At 52.6% G+C, this 12,500-nt stretch overlaps 1 long non-coding RNA gene and 1 pseudogene across 1 annotated transcript in view; one reads left to right on the top strand and one right to left on the bottom strand.

Moving 5' to 3' along the window:
- LOC143350615 (large subunit ribosomal RNA) overlaps positions 1–994 on the top strand; it is a 3,258-nt pseudogene extending 2,264 nt beyond the window's left edge.
- The window catches only part of LOC143350582 (uncharacterized), a 60,518-nt gene continuing 48,558 nt past the window's right edge, over positions 541–12,500 (bottom strand). Inside the window, exons 2-3 of the long non-coding RNA XR_013081174.1 lie at positions 867–936; positions 541–749 (exon numbers count right to left, since the gene is read on the bottom strand). This is a non-coding gene — a long non-coding RNA (uncharacterized LOC143350582). The remainder of the gene's footprint in view (positions 750–866; positions 937–12,500) is intronic.

Raw genomic sequence — 12,500 nt, 5'->3', positions numbered from 1 at the left:
CCGGAACCCGGCAGCGGAACCGTATACCATTCGGGCCCTCGTAAGAGTAGTTCGTCGGGGTAACCCAAAATGACCTGGAGACGCCGTCGGGAGATCCGGGAAGAGTTTTCTTTTCTGTATAAGCGTTCGAGTTCCCTGGAAACCTCTAGCAGGGAGATAGGGTTTGGAACGCGAAGAGCACCGCAGTTGCGGCGGTGTCCGGATCTTCCCCTCGGACCTTGAAAATCCAGGAGAGGGCCACGTGGAGGTGTCGCGCCGGTTCGTACCCATATCCGCAGCAGGTCTCCAAGGTAAAGAGCCTCTAGTCGATAGATTAATGTAGGTAAGGGAAGTCGGCAAATTGGATCCGTAACTTCGGAATAAGGATTGGCTCTGAGGAGCGGGGCGTGTCGGGCTTGGTCGGGAAGCGAGTCTGGCTGACGTGCCGGGCCTGGGCGAGGTGAACGGCGTTGAACGGATTCGTTCGTTCTCGTCGGGATCCGAGCTCGGTCCCGTGCCTTGGCCTCCCGCGGATCTTCCTTGCTGCGAGGCTTTCGTTGGCGGCTTGCCGTCGTCGATCGTCCTCTTCGGCCGCCATTCAACACTCAGCTCAGAACTGGCACGGACTAGGGGAATCCGACTGTCTAATTAAAACAAAGCATTGCGATGGCCCCCAAGGGTGTTGACGCAATGTGATTTCTGCCCAGTGCTCTGAATGTCAACGTGAAGAAATTCAAAAAAGCGCGGGTAAACGGCGGGAGTAACTATGACTCTCGGACGTAAGGCGGAACCGTCCGGTGTGAGCACTTGCGTATTTGCGGGATGAGTAACCATGATGTCCTCTGAGCCAGGAGTATAGGCCTGAGTTCGGAGGAAGTACCTATGACTCTGCTCAAGCTAGCCAAATGCCTCGTCATCTAATTAGTGACGCGCATGAATGGATTAACGAGATTCCCACTGTCCCTATCTACTAGTCGCATTCTGACCGCCGAAGGGAACGGACGTGTTCAACCGCTGCTCCGCTACCTGAACCGCTCAACCGAGGAGTCACCGCCGCTTGGGTTTTCCCACCTACCTGGCTGGAAATTCCAGTGTTTGAGGAGTTTGAAGTGTATTTTCGCGATTTATTCGCGATATACACGGCAGTTTCGAGGCGAATTGTGCGATTATCGATTCACTGTGTGTTTATCCGGAGTGGAATTCAAAAACTCAAACGAGATTTGTAATTTCGGTAACTTCGGTGCGACCGTGCGGGTTTGTTGCCGTATATCTCAGCCGCCAGGCGAGATATCGGGGTGAAACCGCGGCAGTGAATAGAAGGAACTATCACGAAGAGAACGCCGGTTCGTGATCAAGAATCGGATAAAAATTCGATTTTTGGGAGCGTTTTAGGCGAGGAGTGACGCGCCGGTGAGTCACCGCCGCGTGGGTTTTTCCCGGGCGTGGCCGGGATTTCCAGTGCCTACGTAGCTGCTACGGGCGTGTCCGCGTTAGATTCGCGTTATAGAGATTAGTTCTAGGGATTGTTCGCGTAGTGCTACGGTTTCCTGTGGTTTCCTCGGAGTGAAGTGCAAATACTCTACGAGATTTGTAATTTTCAAATCTTCGGGGCGACCGTGCGGGTTCGTCGCCGTATATCTACGCCACCCGGCTGGATATCGGTGTGTTCTCGCGGCAGTGGACTGCAGACACCATCGCGAATATAACGATAGCTTTAAATTCAAAATCGGAGTAGGTTTCGAATTTTAAGGACGTTTTAAGTGCGCGAACCTCAATTCCAAGCGGGCCACGTCAGCGCCGCCATTTTGAGCCGACCGCGTGGCACGTAGCCAACGCCCAGTGACGTCAGCGACGCCATCTTGGGTCGAGCGCGTGACGCGCGATCAGTGCCTCGCGAAGCGGACGCGGCCATCTTGGGTCGACCGCGCCGCCGACCGAACGACCGCACTCGAGCCGAGCCGACGGGGCCCGATCGCCGAGGAGGAGTGGGGGCGAGCCCCGAGCGCTGCAACCGGCCGACCGCACGCGAGCGGATCCGACGGGATCCGAGCAAAGAAGAGGAGTGGGGGACGGTCCCCGCTCCAGTATGGCGCCGACCGCGCCGGCGAAGGTAGTCTTGTCGCGCTTGGGCGACAAGACCAAAACGACAGCAGCAGCCACAACAGCGCCAGCAAGGACTACGGGAGCAGCAGCACCGACCTCGACACCGGTGAAGACCACGGAGGCGGGACAACCTCCGGCAGCGAAGAGGAAGGCCAGCACTACGCCGGTCAAAGACACCGTCACCGAGGGAGTTAAGAAGAAGAAGAGGGCAGTGGAACCCTCTCCGGGAGAGCAGAAGACTGCCGCTTCCATTAAGGAAGCAGCGTGCAAGGTGGAAGACCGGATGCTGGCGTACTGTATGGACCCAGCAAAAAAGGTCAACAAGGAGCAGGCGACGGTGATACTGCGTCTGTTCAAGGAAATGAGGGGCCATGTGCAGGACCTCCTGCAGCAAAACAGCTTCCTCGAGGGGAAACTCGAACAAGCCGCCCTTGATTCGAGGAAATCCGAGGCAACGCTGAACGGGGCCGTACAGAAGTCGATCCAGGCAAGCAGGTGCCTGGAACGAGCTGTAAAGAAGGCGGAGGCACCGCAGCCAGTACTCTCCTATGCGGAGAAACTGAAAATGGGGTCAGCGAAGCTACCACGGGGCGTACCTCCAGTAATCGGGCCACCGAAGAACGTGGTCATGATTTTTCCTAACAAGGAAGATGGAGAGATACGGACGAGCGAGGAAGCAAGGGAGGCGGTATTCACGCTGGTGAACCCTAGGAAGAGGGGCATGCAGGTGAAGGCCGTCAGGAAAATTCACGGCAACGGAATTGCCGTGGAAACGACTACAGCGGAGGGAGCCCAAGCCCTCAAGGAGAGTGCAAAGCTGAAGGACGCAGGATTGACCGTGAAGACGCCGGTCAATAAGAACCCACGGATGCTGCTCTTCGATGTTCCGAGAGGGATGTCGGAAAAGGAGATCCGGGCAAGCCTCAGGAAACAGAATACGAGCGTATTCACTGAGGAAGAAGCGAGCGGAATTAAATTCTGCTTCCGCACCGGCAGGAAGGACGGGGAAGAGACCAACTGGGTGGTCGAGGTCTCCCCTAGTCTAAGGATGAAAATGGTCGAGGCCCACAAAGTGTTCCTTGGATGGAACGCGTGCAAGGTCCGGGATTACATCGCAATCAGCCGATGCTACAAGTGCCAGGGATTTGGCCACATTGCGAAGCACTGCCGCCAAAAGGAGGAGGTATGCGGCCACTGCACGCATACAGGACACTGCGCGAAGGCGTGTCCAAGGAAGAGCCAGCCTGCAGTATGCGTGAACTGCAGGCGCGCCGGCAAAAAAGGGGATCATGCCGCCTCCAGCACGGCCTGCCCAGGATACCAGAAGGCTCTCGAGAGGTCAGTAAGTAGAACCATTTATGGATAATAATCTACTTACAGATGGCCGAGGAATAACGATCCTGCAGCTTAACATGCAGCGGTCGAAAGTCGTGCCACACGAGGTCAGGCGACAAATGGAGGAAACTGATGCGGATATCCTGCTTATGCAGGAACCGTATAGTTTTAAAAGAGTTATCCCAGGTTTCGGGACGGGCGCTACGATAGTTTTTCACAACCACGCAGACGAACCGCCGCTCGCGGCCGTATGCGTGAGGAATAGAAAGTTTTCCGTGCTCAAAATCGCAGACTTGTGCACAACGCATTGCGTCTGTGTTCAGCTCTTCGACGGTAGCACGGAACTGTACGTAGTGAGTCAATACTTTCCGCCGTCGGAAAATATTGAACTCGGGCTAGCCCACCTCGACACAGTACTAACAAGGCTAAGGGGGAATAGAATTATAATAGGCGCGGACGCGAACGCGAAGTCACATGTATGGAACAGTAGAGTCACCGACGAACGTGGGGAACTACTAGAGGAATTACTCATCAGACATAACTTGTTGGTACTAAACGAGGCGGGACATCCCACCACGTTTGAGAATACGCGAGGATCGTCGAACATCGACGTCACTCTCGCGACCTGGGAAGCTATACCGCTCGTACACGGCTGGAAAGTGTACGAGGACGGAACCTCCAGCGATCATAGAATCCTGGAGACGCGCCTGAACCTCGGCATGCGAAGAGGACAGCCGCCGCCCCTACAACCACGGTACAACACCAGGAAGGCCGACTGGAACAAGCTCCAGAGGACACTCATCCAGGAGAAGCGCTCCTTGACGAACGCCGACCTAAACAGTCGGCAGGACGTCGAGGCAATGGCGGAAACCATGGAGCGGGTAATATTGACCGCCTGCGAAGCGGCAATGCCCAAAAAGAAATGGCACCAGAAATCTGTACCGTGGTGGACAGAGGAACTAACAAGGATGAAGAGGGCAACATACAGAGCAAGAAGACTGTATCAGGGGACACACGATCCCCCGACGAGGGAGATACTTAAACAGGAATATCGACGGTTCAGGAGAACCTATACAAAAAAGGTGACGAGCGAGAAGAACCGCTCATGGCGCCAGTTCGTCACCAGCCAAGGAAACCAGGAGGTCTGGGGTGTCGCAACGAAGACATCCCTGGGGAAACTCAGGAGGGAGGAAGCCACTTCCTCGATCAAACTGCCACACGGGGGTCATACGACCTCGTGGAGATCAACCGCGGAAGCGATGTTGACGGCGCTCGTCCCGGAGGACGACATGGAGACAGACACCCCAGAACAAGCAAGGACACGCATGGAAGTCCGAATCCAGCCAACAACGGAGGACAGCCCCCCATTCCAGTGGGAAGACCTGAGTGCCGCTGTAACGCGCCTCAGAAGAGGTAAATGTCCGGGGCCGGACAGGATCGAGGTGGAAGTTATCCAGAAATCCTGGGGATGTCTCCACGAGGAGCTCCTCAGGCTCTGTAACGGATGCCTCGAATGGGGAGTATTCCCAGCTCGTTGGAAGGTGGGTACGATCATCACAATACCCAAGGGACCGGACAAGGATAGGAGTAACCCGAAGTCGTATCGGCCAGTTTGCCTGCTTTCAATGGTAGGGAAGCTGCTCGAACGACTGATGGCGAACAGACTCGCGAGCATGTTTCTCGATCATGACCTAACCTCCGACCGACAATACGGGTTTAAACCTGGACGGTCGACGGAGGAGGCGATCGTTAAATTTCGTAGTATTCTCAGGGAGAGGGAATTCGCGGAGGCAAAATACGTGATAGCGATAGCGTTCGATATCTCGGGCGCTTTCGATAACGTATGGTGGCCAAATGTCCTGTACGAACTCAAGAGGAGGGACTGCCCACGAAACCTTTACAGGCTAGTGGAAAGTTACTTCTCGGAGAGGGCAGTACAGATCGTGGGGAAACAAGATACAGTCCGGAAACCCGTTACCAGAGGCTGCCCGCAGGGCTCGATATTGGGTCCAAGTTTTTGGAACCTAATTTTCGATGACCTGCTGGCGGTTCTCACATCCGACGAGCTGGAATGTGAACCGGTTGCCTATGCGGACGACGTCCTGGTCGTGATTTCTGGCAACTCGAGAGAGGAGCTGAGAAGGAAGGGCCAGGGGGTCGCCACGGCAATGTCCGAGTGGTGCGGAAGGAGGAAGCTGGAACTCTCAGCCGAAAAGTCGGAGATGCTCTTGGTCAAAGGATCGCTCGATGCAGCGCGTCCGCCGACCATCCGCATCTCCGGCAGAGGCATAAGGATGAAGCCAGCAATCAGGTACTTAGGAGTACATTTTGAGAAAGGACTCCGGTTGAACACGCATATCGTGACAACTTCGGAGAAATGCAGAGGTTTGTTCAACAGTCTCGCGAAGGTGGCCAAAGCGAACTGGGGACTGGGGCATCGCGCACTCCGTCTCTTGTACGGGGGGCTCTTTGTACCCATAACCACGTACGCGGCGGCGGGCTGGAGCGACCTGATGAACAAAACGGCAAGACAGATGCTGGCTCGTTCTCAGAGACAGGCTCTCCTTCGAGTCACCAAGGCATATTGCACGACGGCCACGGACGCACTAACGGTGATCGCGGGCGTACCCCCGATCGACCTGGTGGTGGAAGAAAGGGCAAGAAGATACTGGATTCGGACGGAAGAAAGAAGAGGACGAAACAACGGCAACGAGGAAGAGGAAGGCCGGGATTACGGCGAAGAAAGAAGACGGGCGGCGGCGGAAATGCTGGATGCCTGGCAGGAGCGTTGGCAGGTTTCGACCCATGGCCGGACGACCTTCGAGTTCTTCGGAGACGTCCGGCAGAGAACACGGGCCACCTGGATAGAACCGGACCACTATGTCACGCAATTTCTTAGTGGTCACGGCGACTTCAGGTGGAAGCTCAGATCCTTCGCTCTGAGTGAAACTGCAATGTGCGAATGTGGGACCGGCGACGAAACGCCGAAGCACATCCTTCTCGACTGTCCGAGGCACGAGGCGGCCAGGGCGGTCTTGAAGACGGCACTGCGGCTTAACGGCTACGGATGGCCGGTCGCGGAAGCGGAGTTGGTTTCCAAAACCAATTTCCGACACTTCCGCGACTTCGCACGAGCCACGCTCAAGGCCAAAGAGACCCCAGCCTACGTGGGATGGCAACAGGACGACTAGGAAGAAAGAAGAAAGAAGAAAGAAGAAAGAAGAGAGAAGAAGAACACAGTGTAGTGCAGTGCAGTGAGTGTCGACAAACCGCGAGCCGCGAACCGCGAGCCGCGACACCGCGAACCGCGAGTCGAGACACCGCGAACCGCGAGTCGAGACACCGCGAACCGCGAACCGAGGGCTGCGGATCCGCGAATCCGCACTACGAACGTCGTGCTGCGAACCGCGCAACAGTGTGCCGCGAAATCGAAAACCGCGGGACCGCGAACCGCGAGGTCGTGAACCGCGAAACCACGGGACAGTGTCACCGGACACCGAGGACTGCGGATCCGCGAATCCGCACCGCGTACGTCTTACCGCACCGCACCGTGTACCGCGAACCGCGAAACGCGAGACCGCGTGACCGCAAAAGCGCGATACCGCGAGACCGCGAACCGCGTGATCGCGAACCGCGAGACCGCGAAACCGCGATACCGCGCGACCGCGACACCGCGGAACCGCGTGACCGCGAACCGCGAGACCGCGTGACCGGGCGACCGCGCGACCGCGACACCGCGAAACCGCGATTTTTTTTTTTTTTTTTTTTTTTTTTTTTTTTTTTTTTTTTTTCCGGTCAACAACGCGCGCGCGCATCGGGACAACAGTGCAGTGGACCAAAAGTGCAGTGGAACATCAAGAAAGAAGAAGGACATATCAAGAGGAATCAGGACAACATACACTAACACACACCAACACACACGCACACACACAGCTACACCCACAAACAACCAACCCGGACTACGCACAAGGAAAAGGACATCAATACAAGGACAGGACAACACATCATCGAGGGGCACCCCTAAGGTAGTATAACCTGCGACCACCGGTGCAGGCAGACTTCTGGATAGAAGCTGCGGTGGTTGCAGGCAATAATCGGCTCGTGCCAACCTGCTGGAATCGAGCGAAAGCTGGCAGCTCCGCCTCCTCGTGGCCCCCGCTGGTAACGACGCTGCAGGTTGCTTCGCAACCTGGAGCGTCGGCTAAGAGAGCTGCTTCCCGAAAGGGTAGATTCAACTTGTCCAAAGACCCGCAAGGCGAGGACAGGGTATTTCCAGCCCAGAGTGCGGTAGAACACCTACACCGTACGCTTCCCTTCGCCGTTGTCGTCGGAAAGTAGATAGAAAAACCGCTTGGTACCGGGAGTATGCCCAGCCTCCGTGCAGGGTACAGGCATCCCAGGGCCCATTCAGGGCAAAGCGACAATACTTGTCCCTATCTACTGATGGGAGTGGCTGTAGAGCTCTTAAGGCGGTCGTTTGAGGTGTCGGGGGGACTTGCCTAGTATCCGAGACCAGTCCTTAAGCAGCCTACAGTCGAGCAAGCCAGCCACCTTCTCGCGGTTCCCATTGTGAGTACCCTCCTGCAGGGGGAAACCAAGAGCTGCCACTGCGAATGCAGAACCCGCAGGATCAGCCCTGCGGGAACTGCTACCAAGGCAGGGACGGTGTTGGTGCACACCGTTTGGGAGTGTAGCGACCCCACCTACCCGAGCTAACGATCCGTCGAGTGTTCGGACATATAGAGGAATGTAAAGGAGTTTTATAGAAGGGACAGAAAGGGAAGATCAAAGATCCATATCATGCGCGTGGATACAGAGATGTCAGAAAAGAATGGGTGTCAGGAAAGCGGAAAAGAGCAGGAAAGAGCCTACACTGCAAATTAGCGTATATTGTCATCAAGGGGGCTTCGAGCCCCCTTCGCACTTAAAGGCTCTTTCCGGAAGGTGAGTACTGCACACCAGGGGGCTTATAGCCCCCTAGCCTGTTGAGCGAAGAAAGAAAGAAAGAAAGAAAGAAGGAAAGAAAGAAAGAAAGAGAGAAAGAAGGAAAGAAAAAGAACGAAAGAGACAAAAACGAAAAAGGGGCTATATGCCCCTTTTTCACTTTGAGCAAATTTAGAGAATGAAGGGAATGATCATAAAAAGGGGCTATATGCCCCTTTTTTTTGCTCTAAGGGCTTTTTAAGCCCACCACGACGTCTGTGCTGTATCAAAAGCAATACGCCGCTGGCATTTTTAAAAATGCCGGCGAAAGCAATACGCCGCTGGACTTAGTCCAATTCAGCGCACCAAAACACCTGGTGACAGACGTCGAAAAGTCCGGAAGACCGACGGACCGTACGATCGAGAAATGTGCACCCCGGCACGAAACATATGAAGAGGCCCGAACTGCAGGCGGACCTGAAAAAGAGAAAGAAAAAGAGACATAAAGACAAAGTAACGAACATCTTACAAAATTACAAAAGTGCTCAAGCAAAGGACGTCTCAAAACCCCTCAGGGGCAGGGGCGTGGGTGGTACACGCCAATGTACGGGTAGCGAACCCGAGGAGCCCGAGCAACCACACCGTAAAGCCTCTGTTGGTCGTCGCAACGACCCATACGCAACTCCTTTTCTGGCCTTGCCTATGGTACGCGACGGCAGCGGAAACGGGGGTCTTGGCTTTACCGCCCGGACCGCGAGGATGGCAACTCTTCAAACGGCCTCCAAATCCTAAGCTCTGCTTCGTGGCGAGGGGATGAATGGTTGGGGGGGTAGCCCCAACCCCAAGCGAACAACACTGGGGTACCTGCCGCCCCCCTGGTGATGGCATGCTCGGCCTTAGGGCACAGCGTGTCTGGCCTGTCCTGAAATGGCGGCTCTTTCAGGACAGTATCAAAACCGACCTACTCGTGGGAACATCATGAAAAATTCAAAACTAAAACTCAAAAATAAAAACCAAACGGACACACAAATGGCAACAACACTGGCTACCACCACGGACAAGAATACTTACCTAAAAAATCCTAAGCCCAAGAGGCAGTCCTTATACGATAGAATCGCTGAAAGCTCTACTGATGGCAGCAGTAGCAGCGGCGATGAAAGTGAAGTGATGAGTGCAGCGGAACTCAGATCATCTGAGAAATGCTGCACCAAAGCATCGGACGCCATCCCTCCTCGCAAGAGGAAGATGGTTGAAGATGAGAATAACGACATTGGCACAACACTCACTAAGACAAATGACGTAACACTAACGAGTCCACAAACGGCAACACTACAAGGCCCACTAGACAGAGTAAAGTCTCAAAGACAAGAACTCGAGCACTTCTTGCTCAATGAGGCAAACAATTTAACCAAGGCGGAAATAAGAACCATTATGGCAAAGTGGGGGGTCATGGAGGGAATCCTCTATGACCTCATATTGGAAAACGAAAAGCTCAAAACCACCAACGAGTACAAGAGCCCCCAACTCTCGTACTCCCAAGTGGCAAACCTCAACCCTTGCAAGGGCCTGACCAACCCTGCAAGCGGTAAAAACAGTCCTGCACAAGCAGCGAGACCTATCCCCCCTAAAAAATCGGGTGAGATCATTTTGATCAAACCCACGAAAGAGACCGATAAAAGAACAAACGATGAGTTAAAACAAACAATTACCAAAGAACTCACAGGTATTCGCTCAAAGTTACACGTAAAAGGAATAAGGCAAATGCGTAACAAAGGCGTAATAATAGAAGTGGAAAGTAAGAAAGACGTTGACCTCATAAAGGGAACCCCGCTCCAGAAAGCGGGACTCAGGGTTGAAGACCCTAAGAAACAATGCCCGTCTATTATCATATACGACGTGGAAAAAGAAAACACTGTTGAAGAGCTTAAAGCTGAGCTAGTTCAAAAGAACTTCCAGCATAAAACCGAGGCTCAACTAGAAGCACTGGAAAAGGAAATTACCTTCAGACACTCGTTCAAGGCAAGGGACGACAACAAGGTAAACTGGATCGTGGAGACCCCAGGTCCAGAATATAAAGAGTTGATCAGCAAAGGCAAGATCTTTATGATGTGGTCGTCGTACCGCATTAGAGAGTATTTGAACATCACGCGATGTTTCAAATGCCATGGTTTTGGACACGTTGCAAAAAATTGCAACGCGCCAGACCAATTGTGCGAACTATGTGGCTCCAAGGACCACTTGAAGGAGAAGTGCAAGGAGACGCCCAAGTGCATTAACTGCACTAGGGCAAAAAGAACCGAGACCAAACACACGGTTAAAGATAAAAACTGTCCCATATTTGTACGGTATGTGGACTTAGTTAAATCGAAAATCAATTGGCAATGATTCTAGCTCAAATTAACGCCCAAAGGTCGGCTGCAGCAGCAGCAAATATACAAGATAGACTCCAAAAGGACAAAATAGACATAATTTGTCTCCAGGAACCTTACACGTACAAAGGTAAGGTAAAAGGGTACTCAACTAGAGTGACAACTATACAGCCGGAAACCGATACACCCTGGGTAGCGGCAGTGATTGCAAACAAAAACATAGAGGTGTTCCAAGTAAACCTGGATAAGTCACCACACGTGATGACACTGCACGTCAGACTTGGACAACTCAGTTTCTACATCATAAATGCGTACTTTCAATACTCACTGGCAATAAATCCATTTTTAACAATACTGCAAAATATCCTAGGCAAGCTTAAGAACCACAAGGTCATAATGACAATAGATGCAAATGCTCACTCTACACTCTGGCATTCTGGCCAAACAGACACACGAGGCAGGGAAGTGGAGGATTTCATCATCCAAAACGACCTTCACATACTTAACAAGCCAAATCAAGCTCCGACGTTTTGCACACATAGAGCAGAATCCAATATTGACGTAACACTAACGACAAGCAATTTTACAAACCATACCTCAGACTGGGAAGTGATACCTGACTGTAATGTCAGTGATCACAATATGATCATTACAAAAATAGGAGCCCGCGACACAGCTTTCAACACCCCCTTCCTCCGCAGCGGATACAACATCCGAAGAGCGGACTGGGAGAGGTTCAGTACTGAATTGAACAGACGATTCAACGATGCCTTCCTGCAAAGGATTGGCGCGTTGACAACAGACAGAGCGGTCAAGAATTTCACCAGAGTGCTGAGTGACATTTGCGATTTTTCGATACCAAAAATCAGAAACCGTCCGAACAGAGTCCCATGGTGGACTCAAGAGCTCACAAACTACAGGAAATTGGCAAACAGAGCTAAAAAACGACTCTCCAGGGCTAGACGCTTGAACAACCTCTATGAACTGGATGCACTTGAGACCCAATACAGGAGAGCAAGAAATGCTTTCACCAAGAAAATTAAAGAACAGAAAACACTGGCCTGGAGGAATTTTGTCTACACTGAAGGCAACAGAGATCCTTGGAGTTTAGTCTATAAAATTATCCGTGAAAAGTTAAATTGCGAAGAAACGTTTGCATCCCTGACACTTCCTAATGGCAGAATAACAACATCGTGGAAGGACACTATGAAAGCGATCCTCGAAAAGGTGGTGCCGCAAGGGGATAACATCCCTGAAACGCGCACACATACAGACCTGAGAGACGAAGTCTCCAGGTACAGAAACTCCAATATGGAGAACAGAATTACTGCTAAGGAAGTAAGGGATGCAGCGAAAAAGTGCAAGAACAAAAAGGCCCCTGGACTCGACGAGATCAAGCCTGAGATAATTAAAAGACTAATCGACCTTAATGAGCAAATCATTGTCGAAATTTTCAATAAGTGCCTTAACGACTCAGTCTTCCCCAAGACTTGGAAGTCGGCACTTCTTAGGATAATTCCTAAAAACAAAAACAGGGACCGAGCAAGTGTCAGTTCTTACCGGCCCATTGCACTCCTCTCAACCATTGGCAAGATTTTCGAGAGGATTATCGTTAACAGAATCGACGAAACTTACAAAGGCTGGGGGCTGGAACACCCCAGCCAATACGGCTTCAAAAGCCGCAAATCAACTGAGGACGCACTACTCAGATTGAAATATGGAGTAAAAAGGTCGGAGAAAAAGTATGTCGTCTCACTTTTTGTCGACATAGAAGGTGCATTTGATAACTTG

This window comes from Colletes latitarsis, unplaced genomic scaffold (assembly GCF_051014445.1).
Source record: "Colletes latitarsis isolate SP2378_abdomen unplaced genomic scaffold, iyColLati1 scaffold0007, whole genome shotgun sequence".
NCBI classification, from domain to species: domain Eukaryota; kingdom Metazoa; phylum Arthropoda; class Insecta; order Hymenoptera; family Colletidae; genus Colletes; species Colletes latitarsis.
The sequence above is the reverse complement of the archived record's forward strand: the minus strand, read 5'-3'. Positions and strand labels throughout refer to the sequence as shown.